We start from the raw sequence: 24,217 nt of genomic DNA on the forward strand, positions 1-24,217 counted from the left end.
TAACAAGTAATATATTTAATCAGGCAGAGTAGGTGTAAATGTATTTGCAATATAATATCGGTCAGTGTAGATGTTGGTATAATCGATCCGAGCATATCACATTCGAAATTAGATCATGCGGTAAAGAGACTCTAGCGACGGCAGATCGATGCCGATGCAACGAAGTAACGCGAGGATTACCACGGAAAGGTCGGGTAGGCTGACGCAAGAATGCCGGATAACCAACGCCGCAGACGGACGCGAGAAGGTCGGGTAGAGTAACGCCAGAATCTCAAAATATGTGAAGGCAGTGATGCCGACTGTTAAACACGATAGATGAACTCATACAAGATTAACGCACAGAGGAACGCAAAACAATAGTCAACGCAGACGAACACACGAAATATTAACGCGAAAGATAATTAAGGCAACGCGGTACCTTACTGCGAACACGCAAAGAATACTTATGTCACGAGGCCGACGAGCCAAGTCGCCGCACCTCCGTTTGCAACTTCGACGCGTACCCGGGCCGCTTCGATTCCGCACGACGCAAAAATTATGGGCGGTCTCGCCGTGTAGGCCACGCTGGCCGGCGATCGCCCCTGAACACAAAATCAAGGACTCGTATCGCGGACGATCCCGCGGTTTGTCACGCGAATCCCGAATCCTCTCGCAAGTCCGGAAATTCCGCGGCCCCGCGCCGATCCCGACGATCTTCCCGTCCCGCCAAACGCAATTTTCGCCGTCCTCGAAGGCCCGGATACGTTATTTAACGAGGGCGAGTGCCCTTCAAACTACGTGACCACTCGCGGCTCGCCGTTTCTCCGCGCAACTTGCTCCCATTATCTCCGCGCCTGACACGCCACGATTATCCTGATTCACGCAATGAAACGCAACACGATTTCTCCGATTAACACGATGAAACGTGACACAATTATTCCGCTTAACACGATGCAACGCGACACAATTATTCCGATTAACACGAAGAAACGCGACACAATTATTCCGATTAACACGAAGAAACGCGACACAATTATTTCGACTCACACGAGAAAACACGGTCGATTCGACTCACAATATTCAACGCCACGCGACTGTCGGCCGTGACGGTGCTCCCGGGGAGGACACGATTGGTCTCTACGCACATGAGAGTTTACTCTCGGCGGGGCCCTTGCACGATTTTCGATACGATTCTCTGGAATGCGAGCGTAAGATAACGCACGCGCTCATACCGCCGTCCATAGGTAATTTCTGCAGGTAACCGATACGCTTCTGGGGCCAGCGCCTCGAGTGAACCCTTTTTTCCTAACGCGGGGACGCCAGGGTGGTGACCTTGCAGTTAACGTGGGTGCTTCCTTCAGTCCGGGCAGTGTCACGCCTGACGGTATAATCACCGCTATATTCCAGCCGCATAAATTTTTCGATTTCCATCCCTATTGCACAGCACCTGAAAACAATATAAGAATAAACAATCACACCTTAGATTAACTGTCATAACAATCACTCAGCTGATGCGAGCACGCGTTCTTAAAGTAGTAGACACAAGCCTAGAGAACATGGCCACTTTAAGGTACCCTTTCAAGTTTAAGCCCCATTTTCATGAATCACACTATAAACTTTTGGACAATTGCTTGTTAAAATTTCCCAGCATCACTACAATTGATCGTAAATGAATATTACAAGTTTTATGAGACCCTTTCGGAACTATCATAAAAAGTCAAACAACTTTTGATTATAAACCATTATTGTATCTCTCAAAATAAACTAATTAACAATACAATTTACCATAAAATTATTATTAAAAATAATGAATAAAATCACTGCAGATACTCAGCAGAGCATGTCAAGTAACCTCACAAAAACCCCACATCATATCTCTTCTTAATTCCGAGATATAATTAAAAATTACGGAAATCCATAAAACACAGAAATTTTAAACAACCTAAAATAATGCCCTTAATTGTCCGAACACAACAAAAAAAACCCCATCTTTTTATCTCTTACCGTTCTCGAGTTATAAATTATTAAAGTTTCACGTCCGCCATTTTGAATTTCCTACCCTTTAGACTTACAAAGACCAAATCACTTTTACATTAATATTTTAGTCTTTTATACATTTTAAGACCAAAAAATTTCATTTCTGAACAAAAATTTTAACATTTAATTATTATGATAAAAATGAAATCTCTCATACTCCTAAACACCAGTAACGTTAACGCCAATTTTCTATTTAAATTAATTAAACTAATAAACGAGATTGAAATTGAACATTCACTTCATGAAAGACGAGGATAGTTTAATACCAGTTCATAGAGAGTAAGACAAGGATAGCCATATATACTTTTAATAAATTAAAATAAAAAATAGAAAACGAATAGTTTGAAATAAAAACAATATAAACGTGTATAAGGAATAATCACTAGAACCGATTAAAGGAAAAAACATTTACTATATAATTATTCAAAATTGCAACTTACTTCTATAAACAATCATAAACAAATTACTGACCATGTCAATAAATATTTTTAACTTATACCTCAGTTCATATATAACAACTTTTATATAAGTCAAAACCTTGTTAATCCATTAATGAAAGCTACACAAATTTTAAAAGAAATACAGGGCCGGATAACGGATATTCCGACTTGGGGAAAACTACCCTTAAAGTCTGGCAACCCAGATCGAACTGCTTGCATAATTATAAAAACCCGTTTCGGTAAACACGAATTCTGACCGCGCACGTAAACTCGGCATTAGTACACCTACGAAAAATGATAATAACTTTTATTTCTGCAATTGTTTATTTACGAAATATTTATAACAATAAAATAAAAAATGCTCATAAACGAGATAATATTAGAAATTCAAAACCTCTTAAATAAAGAGAACATAACAATATCAATATGCGAATTAAAGAGTACCAATTTATTTAATTAATAATTTGTTATTAACAAACACGTATATTAACAATAAAATTTTTCAATGCTATATTATACTTTAGTGAAAGCCCTACAATATATTTCCTATACACTCCTACCAAATTCCCAACTGTTCGTGAGATATAAAAATAATAAAAATCTTATTATATATATATATATAATTTAATTTCATTGATTTCCTGTACTAATGAGAATACTGACCATTTCTATCTGCACGATATATTATTAACCTGATATTAGAATCATTATTAACACCGCTAACATCACTTTTATTAATATTACTATTAACAAATATATATACTTGCCAAAATTAATATAAATATCGAGCGTCAAGCGCCAAAGCGTTACTCACGAACCTGAGAAAGATAAAATTGTATTATGCGTAGCATAAGGAACACGAATCCAAGCGAGATGCGAGTATTGTACGATCTGAAAAAGAGAAAGAGAGAGTCAGATATACTATAGTAACTGTTAGACAAAGAGAGCAATATCTTTTATACTTTAGACATGCTAATAATGACTTTAATTGTACTAATGAATTATTCTATTGAATGTAAAGTATGTCTGAAGAAACTTAAATAATACTTAACATATATTTGCACATTTTAAAACTAAAATATTAAAGATTTCTTATTTTCCTTTATGATAAAAGTCATATTGAAATTTTATAATGAAAGTAGGTATCGCTCTCAATACAAACCGTTGTTAGACTAGAGAATAAAAATGGAATTCAGACGAGTCACCTGTATGACTCATTCGAGTGAATCTAGTCTTCGCATAGACCATATATGGATATGTCGAGGCAGAGTGTGACGCATGACCATATAAGGTAATGAATTTCAAGATACCACCCTATGACTCATTGCTGGCAAGCGAGCCACACCACTAGAAGTAGACTCACATCCGCTAGGCAACGCCTTATGACTCATTGTAACGTGGTGCGGTCACCTCCCACTACCGTTTCCAAAATTGTATAAAAGCGGAATCTTTCACCCTCTCGACGGAGAGTCTCTCGACGGAGAGTGTGGAACGAGCCAGGAAAGGTCACATATCTTATACTTGTTCCATCCTCCCACATAAACCACCTGTATCGTAAAAGTTCTACAATAAATATCATACTCTTTTATATCAAAAGAAAGATAAAGATTATTGAATTACCTACCTTCGACGGATCTAAGGAGCCATAATCTACATCGCCGACCAACAGCTAATTATCCTGGGGTTTTACCTCCTTAACTGCAAGAAGAACCCATAAAAATTGATTTCGACGGAGACGTTCTGCCGGATCGAGCCACCTCGCATCACCCAGGACGTCACAGCAGCTCGTTTCGGGCGATGTCTCCTCGCTTCCGGCCGGCAGGACAGTGTCGGGACTATGGTCCGCCGGGATCGCGCCGGTTCCCCGCGCCTGCGCCGTAACGTGTAGCGCGGCCGGATTGCCGATCCTAGCGCTCCCGGCGCTTAGGCTGGTCGTGCGCTGCTCCTTCCGGTGGCGCCACTCCAACTCTAGGGCGCTCGCACCGGTGCCTCAGCGTCTCGCGCGCCTCCCTTTCCGGCGGCGCCGCTCCAACTCCCTCCGACTCGGCGCGAGCTTTTTAGATCAACCGGCTGTCCGGGCCGCGATGATTGAGCCGGCGTTCGGGGTCAGGCTGGCCGGGCCTCGGCCCCGTCCGCCGTCAGCCTCTCGGGGTGGCGGTCACAGGGCTGCGCACTTCCCTGAGCCGCTCCTTGGCACCCTGGCCTGAGAGGCATTTCGCTCGGGTGTGCCCCGGGGTCCTCTCGATTCCTCTCCTGCCGCGGTTGTGACCGAGTGTAGAGTGAATTCCGGCCGGCGCACAGTGGGGCCGATTCCCGAAAAACTGGTCAAAAGTCGAAAAATAAAGTTTTAATTTATGGGATTTGAAGTACATAGATGTGTAGAGTAATGTTCAAAGAATATGTAACGGCCCTTTATAAAGGCTAATTAAGTATACATGGCAGGTATAAGCCAGTACAAAAAGGACTTTCGCACGAGTAACAGCTCGAGCGTCCGAGCTCATGTTCAAGCGTCATATTCAAAAATTCGTAGAAAATCGTAAAGTTGATCTTTTTTAAATCTACAAAATGGCTGTTTTAAATGGAAAAATGCCGCGGCGGTACTCCTGCGCTTGCGGGGAGGTCCGGGCGACCCGACTAACGACCAAGTCCCTGGGCCGCCTCCTTAGTCCTGACAGCTCTTCCCCGTTGCGGCTCGCGGCCGTTACAGGCTGACTCCGGTCACCACCGGCGATCCCTTAAAACTTAAACGCTCATTAGACCAATTAATCGTATGCAACCGCCCCCCCCCCCTCGCTCCAACGAGGAGGCATCCCCAAATTTCCCTCGGCCAAGCCCGTCCGGGAAGCAGACGCGACTTGTCACGTCACAAATTGTGCTTCAAAAAATGAGCAAGATGGATTAACGCGACTTAAATCGGTGCTAGGAACGGCGGCTGAATACGGATTATCGATTAACTGGTCAAAGTGTCAGTTGTTAAAGTTGAAAGTAAATTTTTTGGGGCACATAGTAGAAGACGGAAAGGTTACACCTTCCAAAGAAAAAACTGATGCGGTAAGACATTTCCCAAAGCCGACAAATGTGCGTTCTGTACAAAGCTTCTTAGGCCTTACGGGGTACTTCCGGAAATTCGTGCCGCGATATTCATATATCGCGCGACCGTTGACAGATTTATTGAGAGACGGCGTTGACTTTATTTTTGGAAAAGAACAATAGCACGCATTCAATCAGTTGAAACTCATACTTAGCGATAAACCTATTTTGCATTTGTATCGTCCGGCGGCAGAGACAGAACTACACACTGACGCATCCGCTCTTGGATACGGTGCGATATTATTGCAACGCGATAGCGAAGATCGTATGTTCCACCCGGTGCATTACGCGAGTGGCAAAACTACACCGGCTGAGGCAAAATATGATAATTACAGACTGGAAGTGTTAGCTATTGTCAAAGCGTTAAAGAAATTAAGGGTATATTTGATCGAAATCCCGTTTACAATTGTAACCGATTGCAGGGGTTCATGCAGACCATGAAAAAGGAAGACATTTGTGCACAGGTAGCGAGATGGGCGTTCTTCCTTGAAGATTTCCGATACACGATTGTTCATCGTCCCGGCAACAGCATGCGGCATGTGGACGCATTAAGTCGGAATCCATTACCAGCAGCTATGTTAGTGGAAGAATGCGAAGATAGCATATTGGCAAGACTTCGTCAGAATCAACTGGAAGATAAAGAATTAGAAGAGATTAAGAAGCAAGTACAAGAAAACCAAACGGACGGATTTGTGATGATCAACGGACTATTGTGTAAGGAAGTCAACGGTGACACTCCAATCGTCATACCAAAATTGATGCAGATTCCTCTAATTCGTCAAGTTCACGAGCGCGGCCACTTCGGATGTGCAAAGACGGAACAACTCTTAAAACCTGATTATTGGATGAAAAATATGCACTCGAAGGTCGAAAAGGTAATTCAAAATTGCCTTGCGTGCATCATGTCTGCGAAGAAGACTGGCAAGCAAGAAGGATTACTTCACTCGATTGACAAAGAAGGTCCACTAGATACCTATCACATAGATCATCTAGGGCCGATGCCATCGACGCAGAAAAGATATCAGTACATATTCGCAGTGGTAGACGCTTTCACTAAATTCGTGTGGCTCTATCCGACGAAAAGCACCAATACGGCAGAGGTTCTCAACCATCTGATGAAACAATCAGCTGTTTTCGGAAACCCAAGGCGAATAATTTCTGATCAAGGATCAGCGTTCACATCCCACGACTTTAAGTCCTATTGTGAAGACAAAGGCATTGAACATATCTTAATTGCCACCGGCATACCAAGAGGAAATGGTCAAATTGAGCGGATAAACCGCACGTTGATCCCGTTATTGACCAAGCTATCGATGCCACAGCCGCCGGCTTGTTGGCACCCGTTCGCAACAATATTCGATCATGTACCGAGTCGAAGCACAGGAATGACGCCGTTCTATCTTCTGTTTGGAACGCGTATGAGATTAAAAAAAGACCCTCAGATAAAAGAAATCTTTGAAACAGAAAATGCAGTTATTTTCCAGGAAAAGCGCGATCAACTGCGAGAAGAAGCACGCAAGGAAATCTCCAAAATACAAGCTGAAAATAAACGGACTTACAACAAGAAGCGGAAGATACCGAATAGTTACAACGACGGCGATTTAGTAGCTATCCAGCGAACCCAAGGTGGACCAGGCCTAAAATTCTACGCAAAGTTTTTTGGACCATATCAAATCAAGCGCGTTCTACTTAACGACCGATATATTGTGGAAAAAGTAGGCGAAGGAGAAGTCCGCAAAGAACTTCAACGGCTGCCGAGCATATGAAGCCATGGGCTAATTTCCACGAAGATTCCATCGAATAACGAAGACTCGAAAAAACGACATCTGAGGTCAGATGTCAGTCGGATGGTCGAGTGTAGGATTAAGTTTTATGTATGTAGGATTAAGTTTTATGTTTATCTGTATTTTCCCTTCTGTCGCATTCGGTTAGGCTAAATGCCTAAGGCGCGGGATACCGCGATGCGTGCGTCCGCAATTAGTATCGGGAGAGTTCGGCATGAATGAGTTCGACATGAATTCAGGCAGGTACGCGGAAAAAAGAGAGAAGCAGGAGAGAAAAAGGAGTCGTGTTCAGAGAGCGAAGCGAGCAAGACGTGTGCGAGCTTCTTGTAATAAACGCCTCATTTTCTTGTTATTAAAACCATTGCGTCGTGAATCATTTAAATCCTTACACTACTTTAACTATAAATTGAATATTTTGATATTCATTGAAAAATTTTAAGCGCCGAAAGCGTTCTTTTAATACACCAAAAGCCTTTTCTACTGCCATGCGCGTAGACGAATGTATAAAATTAAACTCAATTTGTTGTACCGTAAGTTAACCATTATTTCTAAACGGTGGTACTAACCAAGATAAGGATGGATGCGCTGATCTAATATAAACGTTCTGTTTGGGAATATTATATTTTTATTATTTTCTTATTCCCAATAAAGACTTGACCGCCGTAATACTCTGACATCGTGGAGTGATCCCGGTTCACCACAATAAATATTTGTAAATCGCATATTGGACGTAACTGCTTGTAATATTATCGAGTAATTTTTCTTCTTATTACAATAATCAGCAATGTTTTCTTTTAGTTGTAGAATGGTGATATGCGAGCCGTCGACTGCTCCAATACAATTTGGAGTTCCTCTCTTATTTTCAAAGCCTTGAGTTACTGCAATTAATAATTCTCCTTCTGGACACTTGATTAAATTATCTAATTTGGTTAGAATCCAAGTAATCACTCGCCGAATCACTCGAAATATCGATGATATGGATACATCAAATCTATCCGATAAAGTACGATATGGTTCTGTGTTATCTAGAAACCATAAAGTGATAAGTAAACTCCATTCTGCGGTTATCTTTGATCGACCAAATGAATGTGATGGCAGAATTCCACTTCTGCGAGTTCATCTGTAAATTCAAATAAAAAAGGATAAAGCAAATAAGATTGATAAGAATAATAGGAGTAAGACATAAATAATCAACTATTTGGTATTCAAGTTTACACAAAAATTGTGCATATATTTTATAAATATTATATCAAAGGCGAAGGAGTCTTATTCTATAAACTACATCTTTATATGAGCTTCGACAGATGTGAAATAACTACAGAATGAAGGCAATCGTAGAATTTTATCTTTATTTTATTTAGAATATGCCAATCATTAATTTCTCATCATCCTGTACTTCACAACTAACTGTAAATATGAAACTACCCTATCTGACATACAGACATGAAATACGTGATAACAGATTATAACATTTTTGAAAATAAGAAAATGTAGTCGAATAAGTAATAAATTCCATATATGTACCGATTAATGTCATAGTAATATTACGATGTAATCTAAGATGTTCTTTGAATTCTGCATTCGTCCAACCATGTACAACTTCGATATAATCTTCAACTCGATGTCTTTTATGACCAGCTAGCAGTATTTGTAGGATTGGAAACAGAATATCATGATTATGTTCATCGTCGTCTGCTGAAAATTTATCTTCGACACTACTATTATTACTGCTACTGCGACTATTGTTATTTTCCACCAAAAGATTCAATATTAGATTCATCTTAAGAAAATAATAAAAATACATTAATATTTATATAAAATATACGTATACTCTCAATTTGTTTACTCTTTTTCCAGTTTACATATATTAAACACTGCATTATTGTTGTTAATTTCCCTTAAAATATCTCATCTCATTATTTTTGTATATTTGGAAAAGCAGTGAAAATAACAATAAAAAACTCTATCTTTAAAATATATTTCGACTGATAAAGTATTTATCTAGAGTATAATATATATTTTACATACATTTGTAAATTTATTAGGGAAGACCGGGGCAAACTCAACACGATTTTTTCAAATGCAATTTTCAACAATTGATTAAAATTTTCAAGCAAATTTAATGGTACATATTTAAAGAGTGTTCCCTTAGGTACAAAATTGCTTTTAAGGAAGTTTTGCTATACGTCGCTTAGTTTTGCCCCCAGGAAAGGAAAAGTGATGCAAAGACAAATTTTCAAATTTAAAAATGCCGAGGCAAACTCGACACTTTGCCTGATCGACACAATTTGATCTGGAACTTATTTTTTATTGTCTGAAACATACATTGTTTATCGTGTATTTAGAAAGTACAAAAATTCGGAATTAAGTAAAACAATCATTGGAAATAATGAGAACAAAAATTGTGCAACATTCAAATATTTTCATCTAAACTCATGTCTGAAAAACAATTTATTGCAAGTAAATTCGCGATTAGAGGTGAGCACATATTTGTCATGGGCCATATAGTTGCACGACAAGCATCGTTTGTTATTGGGAGTCAATAAAACGGCGTGGTGTCGATTTTGTCCCGAACGTCGTTTTTCACTTTTGTCACTTCAAAAATATACAAATTTTGAAAATATGCAAAAACTATTATCGGATTCGTATAGAGCGTCGAATTTTCCATCAAAATCACTTACCGGTAGATTCGCAAGAGTAAAGCTCGATGAAAGAGTAGTTTGAGAGATCAGAAAAATTACTTTTCACCATCAAAAACGCTTATGTCGCGCTAAAAATCACATCATAATTCAGAATGTCACCAAATTCCGTTGATAATACTGGCACATAAAGACGCATTTACAGTAGGAAAGGCAAGTTTCTACGATAAATTTAAATTGGCAAAAAGCCTAGTGTCAAGTTTGCCCCGGTGTCGAGTTTGCCCTAGTTTCCCCTATATGTATACATACATTTGAAACACCGTTTGAGAAGTAAGATAAATCTTGTAAGGTTAAGTATTAAAGTTCGTACACACACACTGTGTATATCACGTTCCATTTAATTGTGACAAACTGTGCTCGAGTGTGTTAATCTGTGTCGATTTGTGTCTTCTAAAAGGAAAGCAGCCATTATTTTCTTCCTAATTTTGTTAATAATAGTAATATCTGTAACAATAAAAATTGTGTTTTTTATTTCTCGAGTTGTTTTCTAACCAATAGACTAATTATTAACACATTTTTTGAGATAATGTGACATATTTCATTATTAATTACAACAATGTTTCATAAACATTTTTGCTTTCTGTGTCGCCAATAAAATCTCAATTTATATAATTAAATATTCGTTGTAATGCATCGTAAATAATTATAATTTTTTAACAGATTTTGGCTGCTACAAAATCATTGTAGAAAGCTGTAATTTTTGTTATTCCATTTTTGAACTACAAATTATTACGACAAACTATTTCTACATGACAATTTTTAAGTTTTCCAAATTTTTGATAATGCGTGATAAGTTGTATGTTTTTAACAGAAATAACAACAAACTATGTTGCTCTCATTTAGTACTTCTAAGATATAATATTGATTGTTATAATTTATTATTAAAAGTTATAATTTTAATCGATCAGTTTCTAATACTATAACAATAATTAATCTACTTAGATGGTTAATGTACTGGTTAAAAAATGCGTTGAATTGCATAAAATGTTAGAGCTAGATATTTAGAAATTACAACAAACTATTGTATCATATCTTTGTCGCATTTATTGTATATTTCGAATAACTGAAGATTGTAATTGATTGTAAAGTTAGAATTTTAAAAATTAATCAAGGTATGCTGATCGACCCAACTGGCCAAATTTTATTGATCCCAAAGGGCTGCCGAAAATTTGTTCATAAATTTTACCATTGAAACCAAAACTAGTGGACGATAAAATAAGGTCATAGGTAGTTTTCCTAAACAAATTATTAATAAACACATTGCTAAACGTTTAAACATTCTCAAAACACGTAACACTACACATAACACTCTTGCGGACAATAATATCATTTTTTATTTAAAGAACTGCATACCGTTACCTTATATCAAAAGGTTGAGTGATAGCATTTGTCGTACTTTAAAAAAGCTCCACATCACTACCTTGTTTACGGCGGTCAATGGGGAGGGAGAGCGGTGGACGGTTTGGCCCGGAGTGGAGAGGAGTAAGAAAAGGGTTTTCGAGAGGAGGTGAAGCATGGGAGAATGAAGTGGGGTGGAGGAGCCTGTGGAGGAGAATCGGAGGAAGTCGGGGAAGTGGAGGAGAGGTTGAGGATAGTGTAATTGAGGTGCAGTGATGAGAGAAAGTAAGGGCACTTCTGAGAGGTTAGGATGGGAAGCAGGAAGATAAAGGGCCCAGGTTACACGATGAGGGAGCCGAGCGAGACGGCACCATGGAGTTTCGAGCGAGCAATCGATCGACCTGTCGAGAGACAGAGGAATGGATGGTGGCGCGGCAGGTGCGGAACGGAACAGGGAGTTTTCGCAACGAGTCGAGGAATCGAGCAATTGAGAGTCTGACTTGGCGGCGCGAGGCGGACGCGTGAGTAAGGCCCGGCGCACGTGTAGTTGAGCAGAGAGTCGGTTGCGGAAAGGAGAATAAGACGAGGAGAAAGGTAAGCTGTGTTTAGTAAAAGGATAGGTTGCGGAAGGATCAAAGGTAAATGTAGAGATGAAAGAGATAAGCGTGATAGGGCAGAGAGAAAGAGAGGGGTGCGGAAAAGAAAGCGGAATAAGGGAGAGGAAAGTAATAACGCACTTGTTGCAGATTACCCAGGATGGAGCGCGAGGGGAGAATAATAGCAGAGGCGGTCGAGAAGATTGTGGAGGAGAAAGTAAGAAAGATGCTGAGGGAGAGAAAAGAGGACGATAGGAAAAAGGACGAGAAGCTGGAGGAGAAGGTAAGGAGCTTGGAGAGAAAGGTAGAAAGAATAGAGCAAAGTGGAGACAAAAGAAAGAGGGAGGAATACGAGGAGAGTGTGACTGAGAAGAAGAAATGGTGGGCGGGAGAAGGTGAAAAGAACGAGGACGAACTAAGGAAAAGGAATGTAATTTTAAGGGTCGAGAAGGAGAAATGGGGAGGAAAGGAGTCAAATTGGGAGAAAGTGAAGGAGTTATTCGCGGAAGGGCTAAAGGTAAGGGTGACGGTGAGAGAGGTGATTGTGGTGGGGCAGAGAAGAATATGGATGACCATATTGGTGAAGCTGGGAAACGAAGAGGAGAAGTGGCGGGTGTTGGAGGCGAGGAGAAAGGCAGGAAACAGCATAGGGGTGAATATCCATGAGGACAAGTCTGTGGAAAGGAGAGATAGAGAGAGAGAGAGGAGAGAGAGGAGAAAATGGAAGGGAGGATGCGCAGGAGTACAGGGAGGTCGGAGGAGGAAGAAATTACAAGAGGGTTGGAGGAGAAACTGCTCATGGCCTCCGATGATGAGGAGAAGGAGGATGGGGGAAAGAGGGACTGGGCTAAATAGAGAAGAGCTGAGACGGGAAGGAGGGAGGCTGAAGGACGGAGTCGCGGCAGGAACAAAGGAAGAAGAAGAGGGGTGAAGAGGATTACAAGGAGGGAGGGTAAATATTTGTGAGGTCGCAAATGGCCAGGTATTGGGGAATGAACATTTGTAAGAAGTTTGGGTACGTTCCTCATGAAAAAAAACGCCTTGTAAATCCTACGGGGATATGCAATAAATACATCATACATTACCTTGTTTACAGTTCCTAAAAAACTTGACTGCTTAATTAAACGAGGTAAAGATAGAATCGATGATCTGAAACAGACCGAAGTAGTATACAAGATTAATTGCAAAGATTGCAATGCTACATATATTGGGCAGACTAAAAGACATCTGTGCACGCGTCTGAGGGAACACCAGAGCGATATCAGAAAACACACTAGCAAGCATTCTGTAGTAAGTGAGCACCGAATATCCTATGGGCACGATTTTGATTGGGAAAAACCAGAAGTAATACATAAAGAGAGACAGATCAGAAAGAGGGAATTAGCGGAGATGTTTTTTATTAAAAAATCTGACGACACCATTAATTTACAAAAGGACACGGAGAACCTTAACGTTCTTTATGAACATATTATAAAAGAAACATAGTTGCCTTCTCCTTCTTCGCCACTTCTCTCTCTACGCCCTTACTTATTGTTGACGGCACTAGTCTGTTTTATATTGTCAAGTTTATCAGTTTAACTTTTACTACCGCACGACTCTGACATGACACAAACATCTAACGAATCATGCCGTTTGACAAATATTTTATCGTTTTAATTTCGACGCACAAATATGTAAGTTTCTGGTTTATACAATCATTTATGGATTTTTTTATATATTTTTCATATTTATTGCGGAGAACTCAATTTTGTCGTTTAGTTTTTAGATTGGGCGTAGTTTGGGTATTATGTCTGACCAATTAATTTTTGTGAGTTGTGTATATACGCTTGAAAAAGACCGGAATCTACGGTCGAAACGTAGCGTTACTTTGATCAATAAAATTTGGCCAGTTGGGTCGATCAGCATACCTTGATTAATTTTTAATTATTCACTGGCGACTCAAATTCTCAAGTTTTGTTTATAATTTTAATGCCAATGTACGATTAACTACGTCTTATTTTGCAGAAGTTCATTGTATATATATTTAGAAGAGGTGTAGAAATTTTTTACGCGAAACTACGTCTTATTGCTATATTACAACTATATTACAACATTAATAAATTTTTATTTTGATGAGAATTTACGATAAACTACGTCTCGATTGCAGAAGTTCATTGTATAGTTGTAGAACTTTTTTAGAAAAACTACGTTTTATTACATTTACAATTTTCGTAGTTTTTCCTACTATTTCGTAATATTTCCAATTTGGTTGCAGAAATGCGTGATTTAACAGTAAAATCACGTGATTCTTTGTAGTTTTTTTCCCGCCAGGGGATTGACCACAGTCCCGATTGACCACCATCTTGATTGATCATGGTCCCGATTGACCACCGTACCATGTGAAGTGAGGTCTATCCCACAACCCCATGTGCAGTAAGGCGAAACAACTTCCAAGCTAGTACGATTTCAAATAGGTTTCAACTTACCACGTGAAGTGAGGTCCACCCCACAACCCCAAATGCAGCAGAGCAAAACAACATCTAAGCTAGTACGATTCCAAATAAGTTTCAACTTACCACATGAAGCAAGGTCCACCCCATACCCCCATGTGTAGCAGGGCGAAACAAGGTCCAAGCTAGTGCAATTCCAAATACGTTTTCTTATTATGGTTTTCATTATAATATTATAATATATTTTAAATGTCGCTCACTTTTACGTTACTGCACAAAGACCGTAGTCAATCAGGACCGTGATCAATATTAACGTGGCCAATCGGGACCATGGTCAATCGAGACGGTGGTCAATCGGGACGTAGTCAGTATCAACGTGGTCAATTGGGTGTCATCCGCGCGCGCGTGCGTGCGTGCGTAGCTTAATAAAATAAATCATTTCAATTGTGTATCAACTCATTTTTTTTCAGGTTTTAGGACGTAACCAGATGTGCCAGATTTAAGTCCTGGCCTGACGACGTTTATCTCCTCTACTTACGTACACAAGACGGATGCGTTATACGAATAGACCGAGCGCTATTAAATTGAAATTTATTTTATTAAGCTACACACACACACAACACACATACTGCACCCACACACGGAAGATAGGATTTGGAGTCATTTTATATCGCTGGAGTAACGAACCGTGGAGTCCTTATCTCTGCTGTAACAAATACCCACGCATGCCCGCACACATGTTGTACACACATGTACACACATACATATACGCATAGAACCAGTCCTCTACCACGTCCATGTCGTTCTGGGTTAATTGTGTCATCCTGGCTTATGCCAATAGTAGGAATATAATACTCGCAGATGCCGAATATTTTATGTTTGATTAGCTGCAGCTTAAAAACTGTCCATTATTTAGCTTCGAGCCCATTACATTTGTTTTCAGTCCTAAGGACCCCGCATTAATTATATAGAAAATGAGATTACGGTAAAATCGGTTAATTTTTTAATATGTTGTAGCTTATGACCTACTGAACAAAAAATGTAATGGGCTGGAAGCTAAATAATGGACAGTTTTTTAGGTACAGCCAGTCAAACGTGAAAAATTCGGGCTCTGCAAATATTAGAACCACTGCACAAGCCTGTCGTATTGGTAACGTGGCCTAGCGTAACGTAACGTAGGTCAACGCACAAGAAAACGTAAGCAGTTACGGCGCTTACGTGAAAGAAAATTAGTTGAGACAATCGATCGCGATCCGAGGCACCTATTAGGTATGCATACAATAGTATATTGTGCACCAAAGGAAAAAAGCAGCGTTTTTCAGACGAGTGTGAAGTTTGCCTCTCTCGCTTTCGGCTCGGGTGGCAAATCACACGAGTCTGAAAAAGCTTTCGACCCGAGGTGTACACGATATTTTTCACAACACTTTTACGGAAAGTTCGACTTCCGTGCCTAGAAAAAGGCGAGAGTGGCCATTTCACGCCAGGGCTTACTTTCCTCTTGGAGGTGGTTACTTTCCACCCGCTATGCTGCCCTGGCGTGAAATTGGCCACTTTCGCCCCTCTCTACAGGCATGGTGTTCGAGAGCACGCGGTAGCGCGAGATAGCGCGAGGTAGAAGACGACCACAAAAAAACCAGCAAGTATGAAATTACACGGAAATAAAGAAAGTATATTCAAAGAACGTATTTACAATTATTTACAGAATCGTTCAGAGCCGTGAGCACGGCTAAAGCGGCGAAAAGGCAGTTAAGCAAGCGAGTGCGGATTGCAAGGCGAAAAGCGGTGTATAAGCGGTGTACAATAAGCGGTGATCTGCAAGCAAAATGCGAAAAGGCGGTTCCGCGGCGCAGCGGCGGTCTTTTATCGCCTCCGAAATGAGGCTCCCTCCAGGCTGATCACCAAGAATTCCGGGAGGGTGATTGGCCATCGGGGCCCTACGTCACCGTGTGGACGTCACCGTTTTCACGTGACGACCCGACGGGAACGTTACTTGTTTTTGACTGCTTTGTTTATAGCATGGATCTTTCCTTTGTGTAAGACCAAATAAGTCGTTCGGACCGTCGAACAAAGCTTGACTTTATTATTGATGACAATGTTAGAGAAGTTTCCAGAATGCTAATCACGAAAGATCCATGCTATACTAAATATTACCGTAACACATTTTAGGCGAAATTTTAAGCGAATATTAATTACACGCATGCTTACGCGGACAGGCAACCGAGAACAGTTTTCGTGATTTCACAATCTCAAACACATGGAAAGTCAAACTTTCCGTGGAGGTGTTGAGAAAAATATTTTATATTAAAAATAGAACAGTTAACAATTAACAACAATTAATAACAATTAATAACAAAAACAATTAATAACAATTTATAATAATTTTACTATACTACAGGGTAAATCATTGAAGGTGTTAGAGGTTAATATTTCTGAAACTAAACAAGATATTAAATTCTTATTCTTCAGCGACTGTTTGATATTGAAGCGATTATTGTGTAACAAAATTAATTTTTTTTTATTCGTTTCAATACCAAACAGTTGCTAGCAAATAAGAATTTCATATTTCGTTCAATTTCAGAAATATTAGCCTGTAACACCTTTAGTGATTCACCCTGCATATAAATATAATTTTACTGAACTATTGTAGTAATAATATAAATATCAAGTAAGCTTGTATAAATTGGATTTATTTTTATATATATATTATATATTTTTTATACATATAGGATAGGACAAAGCCGGAATTATACTGCGTGTATTCAGTCATTTATTGGACGAATTACGTTTGTTGGAAGCATAAGAATAACACAGTACAAATTTGCTTTGCGTTTCCTTAAATATGGATCATCACTATAGCCAGTGTGATAATACATGTAACGAAGATGTACCAGACATGATGTTCGAAGAACATGTAGGTGATACAGATACAGAAAATGCATCTGCTAACAATATCAGTGTCCCAGAAAAATGGGTGATGATTACCTCATTGAATTATACAGAGAAAGAAGATTTCTGTATGACAAGTCATCAAGACTTTAAGACAATGAATTAAAAAATAATGCCTGGAAGGAAATTTCATCTATCATGCAAAATAAAAACAGGGGTAAGTATGGATCTTTTTTTGCAACGTGATAGTATTAGAATTAAATAAAGGAGATGCCATATCTTTATAATGGTATTATATCAATATGTATCTAATATACTAATACTATCACTTTTTAATTTTTGCATTGTGTTTATATAAAATGGTCTTTTGATAATATAACTTTGTAGGAAATTTTTATACGGCTGAATATTGTAAAAAGAAAATGACAAGTTTGAGAGAGAAATATTCAAAATTAAAAAAAAACGAGATTTGAAAAGTGGGAGTGCAGCTTGTACTGCAAAAAAATCTGTACTTTTATCTGAATTGTCACTTCTAGATGTATACATTCAAAGAAGACGGTTACTATCTTTTATATTAATGTGTGTGTATGTGCGTGTGCGTGTGCGTGTGTATGTGCGTGTGCGTGTGCGTGTGCGTGTGCGCGTGCGTGTGCGTGTGCGTGTGCGTGTGCGTGTGCGTGTGCGTGTGCGTGTGCGTGTGCGTGTGCGTGTGCGTGTGCGTGTGCGTGTGTGTGTGTGAAATCTGTTATGTAAAAGTAGCCAAATTAATACTATTCTCTAATTTATTTAATTTTCTTTAATTTGTTATAGAACTTTAACGAACATGAAAGGAAATAATGAAAAAATGCCTGTTTTTTCGTCTAATAAGAATGCAGTTGAATGTCCAGAAACAAATTACTCAGAAAGTACAGAGAATAAAAAAAATTATAAAGAACTTTCAAGCCAAGATGATATCGAAAATGATTTGCCTGGGTGCGATAAAACACCATCCAAAATATTTCAAATCGAGTGCTACTTCGAAAAAAAATTGTGATAATAACAACGTTTCTCGCTTAACTGATGCATCAGCTATTAATATTGCTAAGCACTTACAGACTAATTCAAAAACTGAAGACGTTGGTTTTACATCTGCAGACCAAGCTTTTGCACAATTTATTGTTCTCACTCTACAAAAAATGCAAGATCCGGAACGCAATATAAGGCAAAACAAAATATTTCATGTTCTGACAGCACCACTGGAGCCATTAATGTAATCCAAATTTTTCATTTTTTCCAGATATTAACGTTTTTTAAACTAAATTCGTTTTGTTGTATGTTACAATTTTATTTTATCTAAAAGTATAGTTTTTTTCTTAATTATTTTACGTTCAATTTTAACCAAAGACGTTTTTTAAATTTTTATTAGAAATATATAAATGTTCATAAATACTACCACATAAATACTACATGTAAACGAGTGTGAAAATTTTGTTTTGTTATAAAAATGTTCCTTTGGTTTTCACTATACAATAAGTATGTAAAATATACTTTTTTAAATATAAAAGTATACTCTTTAAGTTTAGCTTTATAACAAAGCTGTGATATAAAGTATGTTTTTCAACAAAAGTTTATGCATTCACATAATTGTGTATTTAAAAAAACAAAAAATATAAATATTTGGTAATTTCTTCGGTGTATAACTCTCGGTGTAAAATTCTTCACAACATGCCAGAAGTTATTAATATTCGCGTTCGATAATGACAAGTGATATTTTCGATCAAGTTCATTGAGGATGTCTTCTTTGTTGCCAGTCCTGCGTACAATTGATTAAAAATTTATTGTTACAAAAATTGAATACATTATCTTTTATTAAAAATTAAATTAAAACTAAAATACTACTTATTTATTAATTTATTTGTAAATGATATTTTATATTCAACCAAATACGATCCTCTTTAAAATCAAAACTGATCATTACAGTACTTTTACATACAGCTATAAAGAAAATATGAAAGTTATAAATATAATACATTGCCAAGATATCTCTGTGTTTACGTTTTCTCGCTCTCTCTTCCACTTTTATTTACAATTTTTAATTTACCTGATCTGTATCTAAAGTAGCACTTATGGAATTGTTGGTTGGTAAAATTAAGAATTCATCCTTCTTTTTTTTTTATAAACAAATATCCATAGCACTCCATATATGTATATTTAATTATAATCACTGTTCTACATTTCTTTGTTTCAGACATCACTGTCACAAGAATTACTGGAATTATTGTACCTGAGATTAATTTTTGACTAAAATATCAATCTAAACCTGCAAAAAATTGTTAATTATAATTGTTTGTATATATAGTAATTTTAATTTTAGTTGTATAAACCAAGATATGTACTAAGATAATATACCTTTTGTAATAGATGCTGATGAATTTCATTCACCGTAAGTACCTCTAGTTATATAGTCATATTGGAAGTTTACTTCTCCAACCGGAGAAACGAAATAATCACATAAAATATCTCGTTGAGTGACTGCTGGTGTATTTGCTTGCTCACCTTCAACCATTACAGGAGATCAACATGTATCGGTTCCATCAATTTCTCGATTATATGCTTTAGCACCATTCTTTTGTTCTTCAAACATCAAATAGTTGTGTAGACATACTGATGCCAACGTTATACTTTGTCTGCTATTTTTGGCAGCATACAAATAGATTTGTAGAATATTTTCCACCGATTTGCTAGAATGCCAAAGGCACTTTCAATTGTGCGTCTAGCTCTAGAGTGTCTGTAGTTAAAAATTCTTTGTGCAATGGTCAAATTAGAAGTAGAGTATGGTTTCATCATTCTTGTTGTTAATGGAAAAGCAGCATCCCCTATGAAAAATCCTGGTAAGCTAATATCAGTACCAAGAAGTTTGGCATTATCTTTTAGCAAATTTAACTAGTCATTTTTTATACTTTGACCAATAATTGAAGCGTCAAATATTCCACCATCGCTATTTCCTCCATAGGCTTCTATGTCTACTAATTTAAATCTATATAGATGATCACAAATAGCCAATAACACTATACTAAAATATTTTTTATAATTAAAGTAGCAACTGCCAGAATTTGGTGGGCACTTTATTCTAATATGTTTCCCGTGGCAGAGAGAAACCTGAGAGAGGCCATCCCGGCGTTTTCCGTTAATTTTTGTGTGCCCGATTTTCCGACGCGCCGCCTGAGAAAGTGCGCCTCAACTACGTCGTTTCGCTCGGTAACCGCACATGGTTTGCGTCCGTGCTAATGGTTCGTGTCCGAACTAGCCAGTTAGTGGGGATATGCTGCGGCCGCGACGTCTATTAAGCTGACACAGCCAATTCAGCACAATCGAATAAAATTTATACAGAAATTTAGTGCTCTTTTGTTGCTAATTTGTTGCTCAATTCCCAATTTTGTTGCTCCAGCCGTTTCGGAGAAAATAGTGGCTGTGCTAACTTATGTTTAAAGTTAGCACAGCCATTCAAAAAATTGTGTTAAATAAAAAAATAGGACATATTCTTTTAGTGCTTTTTTGTTGCTAATTTGTTGCTCTATTCCCGATTTTGTAATTTCATTTTTAAATCCTAGAAACTACCCCCAAAGCTATTTCTCCTTAAAAACATACTCTAAAATTGCAAATTAGTCAGATATTAATTAATTATGTTCAAGATTAGTTAATTACGTTTTACTGATTTTATTGCCAACCATTTGCATTAATTCCGATTTTGTTGCTCCACCCTTAATGCTTAAAAACCACCCTTAGCTTATCCTACACCAGCACAACGCCTTAAAATTGTAAATTAAACAGATTTCCGAATTGATTATGCATCCCTGATTTTGTTGCTCGCTATTTTTAACAAATCCGATTTTGTTGCTCCACCCTTAATGCTTAAAAACCATCCTTAGCTTATCCTACACCAGCACAACGCCTTAAAGTCATAAATTGAGCAGATTTCCGAATTGATTATGTATCCCTGATTTTGTTGTTTGCTATTTTTAACAAATCCGATTTTGTTGCTCCACCCTTAATGCTTAAAAACCACCCCTAGCTTACTCTACACCAGCACAACGCCTTATTAAAGTCATAAATTGAACAGATTTACAATTTTAAGGTATTGTGCTGGTGTAGGATAAGCTAAGGGTGGTTTTTAAGCATTAAGGGTGGAGCAACAAAATCGGATTTGTTAAAAATAGCGAGCAACAAAATCAGGGATGCATAATCAATTCGGAAATCTGTTTAATTTACAATTTTAAGGCGTTGTGCTGGTGTAGGATAAGCTAAGGGTGGTTTTTAAGCATTAAGGGTGGAGCAACAAAATCGGAATTAATGCAAATGGTTGGCAATAAAATCAGTAAAACGTAATTAACTAATCTTGAACATAATTAATTAATATCTGACTAATTTGCAATTTTAGAGTATGTTTTTAAGGAGAAATAGCTTTGGGGGTAGTTTCCAGGATTTAAAAATGAAATTACAAAATCGGGAATAGAGCAACAAATTAGCAACAAAAAAGCACTAAAAGAATATGTTCTATTTTTTTATTTAACACAATTTTTTGAATGGCTGTGCTAACTTTAAACATAAGTTAGCACAGCCACTATTTTCTCCGAAACGGCTGGAGCAACAAAATTGGGAATTGAGCAACAAATTAGCAACAAAAGAGCACTAAATTTCTGTATAAATTTTATTCGATTGTGCTGAATTGGCTGTGTCAGCTTAATAGACGTCGCGGCCGCAGCATATCCCCACTAACTGGCTAGTTCGGACACGAACCATTAGCACGGACGCAAACCATGTGCGGTTACCGAGCGAAACGACGTAGTTGAGGCGCACTTTCTCAGGCGGCGCGTCGGAAAATCGGGCACACAAAAATTGACGGAAAACGCCGGGATGGCTTCTCTCAGGTTTCTCTCTGCCCGTGGTAATTATTTAGTTTAGGAGCCTCACCTCAAATATCGATGAAATTATGCTCAATCGACGCGTTTTTGCACGAAACGAAAGAATCTGGCAGAAAAAAGTGTCGCTCTGCCCCGCGACGCGAGATATTAAACGTTAAAGTTGACAAAAAACAGTTTATGATTCCTGTCATACCGACGAGATGTAGCAACACTGAACATGCCCTGCGGCCACATGCGCATGCTCAGTGGCCGCACGCGCATGCAAAAGTGCGCGAATTTGAAACGTATGTATACTTATAATGTATACATTAATGTTTCTTATGATAGACAAATTAGTCATAAATTATGTTAATATTATTGCATCCCTACTCGTCAATATATCCTATATAATATATCAAAGTACATGCGTGAGCGGGGGAGGATTTGCCCCCACCCCGCGCACCCCCCATGCACTGGGCGGTGTGGGTGGCGTTGAAGCGTGGGCAGGAGAGGCTTCGCCCCCCCCGCATCCCCCCCAAGGACACGCCTTTGGCATGCCTGGGTGTGAAATGTACCTAGCTTTAAGCGTGAGCGGGGGGGGGGCTTCACCCCTCCTGCACCCTCCATGCACGTGAACCTCGCTTTATAACTTATGAAGCACATGCATGGGGGGTGCAAGGAAGCTTTGCCCCCTCCGCCCACGCATGTACTTTGATATATTATATAAGATATTGTTAACTGAATGATATAGACTCGCGGTATCTCAGCTCGGTCTCGAAACTTTGTCGCGGATGGTTCGTCGGTGGCCCGTAGGGATTCTCGATTCGGTAATTAATTATCACAAAGGGGTCGATTTTCTATATATGTCTAATTTGATCACTCAGAATACACTCTTTGGTAATACACTCGTTATGAGCCGCTGCCCTACTCTTTAAGTTCGCGCTCACCCGTTACTCTCGTTACTCTCTCGTCTTTCACGCTCTTTCTCCCTTCCTAACGCCCTGACTCTCTTTAACTCACTCTCTTTCACACACGCTTACCAACGCTCACGCTCTAGCGCCATCTCGGCTTATTCTCTCGCTCGCTCATTGGCTCGCCATTACTCACTATAACGCTCCGTTTCCTCTCCTCATTCGCTGGCTTACAATCGTTATCATTATCACTCGGCCATTCTGTTTATTACTCGTTTTCGGATAATAGTGTCTCATAATCCCGTAGATGTACAGGCATTTGTCTCTCTCGCTTCGAACGTCGCGTCTGCGAGTTCTCGATTTCGCTTTCCTCTGCGTCTGGTTGGTTGTCAGCTTGTACTCTCGTTGTCTCGCCATCTTCTTGCTCTCGAATCTGTTTCTCCTTTTGGCTAGACACACTGTCAACATCTCCGTCGTCGCTCTCAGACGAATTGTCTTCCTCATGTGGTCGCCATACCTTTAATTGGCTCGCATGGGCAGTCGATGCGTAACGTCGACCCGGTTCTTCCTGTCGCAGATCAGCTACTTTGTAAGTGTCTTGGTGTAACACTTGGGTGACTGCCAGCGGTCCTCGATACTTTCGCTGTAGCCTAGTGCTTTCGCCTGTAGCGATTGGAGCAACTCTCATGTATACAATATCTCCTACGTTGTATCGAACGTTCTTCGCGCGATTTCAATCTATCTCTCCTTCATTCTTTGTTGCTCAGTGTCAATCCTCTCTCGTGCTGCTTGCTGTAATTCTTCTGGTAGTGTATACGAAGTACTCTCATCGGTAACTTTACGTAGTTCTCCTTCATTCCTTCGGGCTTGGTACCCATAAAGCAACTCAAAGGCACTCTTCCTGGTCGTCGCATTAGAAGCATCATTTAGGTTTCTTTGAGCCTCCAATAGTTTACTGTCCCAATCTCGTCCTTCATTATCTTGTAGACTCGCTTATAACGCGCACTAAATACAGGCTCCGATATGCTGTCGCATGTACCTCCTCACTCCTGGATAATAATAATGTTCGGTTAACATGGCGATTGACCGGTCCAACCTTGGGTGACCTTTCAAATCGTGGAAACGTATAGCTATAGCCCCTTTCTCAT

At 38.9% G+C, this 24,217-nt stretch overlaps 1 pseudogene; it reads right to left on the reverse strand.

Annotated features, from left to right (window-relative positions):
- LOC139813252 (uncharacterized) overlaps positions 1-24,217 on the reverse strand; it is a 60,083-nt pseudogene continuing 35,866 nt past the window's right edge.

This window comes from Temnothorax longispinosus, chromosome 5 (assembly GCF_030848805.1).
Source record: "Temnothorax longispinosus isolate EJ_2023e chromosome 5, Tlon_JGU_v1, whole genome shotgun sequence".
In the NCBI taxonomy this organism is placed as follows: Eukaryota; Metazoa; Arthropoda; class Insecta; order Hymenoptera; family Formicidae; genus Temnothorax; species Temnothorax longispinosus.